This window comes from Meriones unguiculatus, chromosome 3 (assembly GCF_030254825.1).
Source record: "Meriones unguiculatus strain TT.TT164.6M chromosome 3, Bangor_MerUng_6.1, whole genome shotgun sequence".
In the NCBI taxonomy this organism is placed as follows: Eukaryota; Metazoa; Chordata; class Mammalia; order Rodentia; family Muridae; genus Meriones; species Meriones unguiculatus.
Genome location: NC_083351.1, coordinates 29,535,602 through 29,538,525, shown reverse-complemented (window position 1 = coordinate 29,538,525; position 2,924 = coordinate 29,535,602).

Here is a 2,924-nt window from a genome sequence, read left to right as displayed (position 1 = left end):
CGCTGGTACAGCCAGTGTGGCGGTACAGTCGTAACACTGGGAGAGTGTCTTCGTCGTCACACCACACACACGGGAACGTGTGCGCCGACACGGTGTGTCCATCTGCTCGCCATTAGTCTGTGCGCATCCGGGCACCGTGCTGGTCGGGACAAAGTGTGCATCGGCCCTGTGCACGCACGTGCTCTGTGGGTGTCGGTGCCCTCGTTAGCCGCGGTACAGTGCGCTCGGGCACGGCGTGCGGCTGGGGGCATCCGCACGGTGTACACCGGTGCCCGAGTGCCTTGGCACCCTGCGTGTGCTGAGGGAACCGGCGCAGTGCGTCAGCGTGTGCACGCCTCTACTATGTTAATCGATACAGCATGGATGATGGCGCAGGACAAGCCCCAGCGCCCCCTGTGCATTGGCACAACACGTGTAGCAGGACCGCGCGTGCACTGGCACAGCATCTGAACATACAGCAGTTCCATACATACATTCCACAGTATGTACAAGACACAATGTACATGTCTGTACTGTCTGTATATCGGTACAGTGTGTGGGGACAGTGTGTGAGTGGATACAGTGCGTAAATTTAGCTCCGTGTTGCTTTTTCACATGTGTGAGTCTAGGTCACCAGCACCAACTCAAGATCCAGAGCTATTTCGTCACTGAAAAGGACTCCTCCTTGCTACTCCTTTTACGTCTGACCTCCTCCCAACCCCCACTTACAACCATTCCTAAGCGCTTGGGAACCCTGGATTTATTCTTCGCATCTGTAATTCAGCAATTTCGACGATGGTATAGACATTGACTCACACAGAAGGTTTTCTCTGAGGTTGTCTTGTTCTGCCCAGCATGCCACCCTAATATCTGTCCAGATTATATGCGGTCTGTTGTGGATGTACCACAGTTCAGTTGGTCCCCTGCGGCTGGCTCTTCCAGATAAGCCTTGCGGAAACTTATGTGTTGGCTATGTGGAATGTGGATGGGAGTTTGCCCTTCTGTGATGTAAATGTCAGAGTGTTCCTGTTGGGTTATATGCTTAGTTTATGGTTTGTTTTTTTTTCTGTCAGTTATAGATTTTTAGTTACTAATTTTACTTTTTTTTTTTTTTTAGGGTTTTTCAGTGTGGCTGTAAACTTTTACCTTCTCATGAGCACAGTGTGAGAGGCCCGGATTCCAGCACTGGGCATTGTCACTGTCCTTAGCTGTGTTTAGTGATGGCACTGCCGTGTGGTGCTCATTCCCTGCCGACTCAGGGCACCGAGCATGGTTTGTGTGCTTTGCCACATGAGTGTTTGCTTCCACGGAGTGTTTGTTCCTATCTTTTACCTATTTTATAATTAGATCATTTGCTGTTTTTGTTTCCTTGGGTGTTGAGTTTTGAGAGTTCATCTGTTTTAGACAGGACTCCCATTGGGCTTGGGTTTTCAACTGTGTTCTTCCTGTTCTGTCTTTTCAGCTTTTGTGGATCTTCACACAGCAGTTTGCCCATTGTGTTTTCTTTAATGGTCGTTGTTTGAATGATGTCTGAGAACTCTTCCCTGGGCCCTGGCTCCTGACAAGTTCCTCCTTCATGGTCTCTGATGTCCCCTGGCTCCCAATGGCATGTTGAAATCTATGACATATTTGGGTTTGAATGTGTATAGAGAGAATCATGTTGCCTTCTCTTCTCCTTATGGAGAGCCAATTAGCCCGGCACTAACATGACCTTCGTTCACTGAGCTGCTTTGCAAACTGGTCAGAATTCATGTCTATAGTGTGGGGTTATTTCTGGGGTTGCATCCTGTCCCAGGGGAACTGTGTGTCCACCTGGTCAATACCACACGGTCTGGCTATGCAAACAGTATCATACACTCCACATTCAGGCAATGATTACTTGGTGTTCTTGTTGTTGTTGTTTTGGTTTGTTTGTTTGTTTGTTTTTGTTTTTCCTTTTCAACATAGCAGAAGCTTAACCAGTTCCTAGGGAAGGTCTTTTGAAGGCTTTGATGTGTCACCTCACTGCTCCTGGACAGTGGCCACTCACAGCAGAGAGCTGCCGCCTCTTACACCCACACCACCCTGACTGTTAGCGGCTTCTCCAAGCCTCTGCCCTTCTGATAACTGAAAACTCCCGGTCCGGGTCCATCTTCAGCTCACACTGTGCTTCCTCATCACCCTTGAGTCTAGGCAGACTTCCAGAGGCTCTGGGCCTGGGGCATGAAAGTGTGGGCCCTGGGTGATGGAAGCTTCAGTTTTACGTTCAGCCATGTTCTCCAGATAAAGCAAGCTGACGTGCGTGGCGCCCCGTGTTGCCTCCACTTCCCTCTGCAAGCCTTGCGGTTCTTCTTTGCTCATCTCCTCCCCTCCCTGGCTCCTGGTGATGAATCCCTCTCTCGGGCAGCCACCTCTGACCCAGGCAGCCATCGCTCTGCAGAAAAGCCCAGTGTGCCTCCCTGGTACACTGAAGGTCACTGTTTCTCGCCTCCCTCAGCAGCACCCAGCTCGTGTTTCTGTGTCTCCCGGTATGGCCTAACTTCTCCGTGTGGTGCCTAAGATCCATCTCAAGCCATAAGCCGGAGGACTGTACTAGAAACAGAGTCCCTCCTCTCCTTAAAAGCCCCCTTTCACATCTAGACTGAAAGCTAAGGCCCCCACTGGGCTGTGAGGCCTGAATGACCTCAGTGCCCATTTCTCTGTCTCCCTTGCTCAACGGTCTTTCATGAGTACTGTGTCCTTGTTGGCGCCCAGACACACCCAGGCACTGTGTTCTGTTTTGCTGGTTTTCCCTGCCTGCCTGCCATGTCTTCCTGCTGCGTGCACGGCTCATGGCCGCACCTTCATCCTGCTGTCAGTCAGACTCTGCATCGCGGTACCATCTTTACCACTCTCCCCTCACAGCCCTGTCAGCCACAGCCATGCCATGTTTGTGACAGAAAGACAGGGTGTGCCCTTTTGCTCAG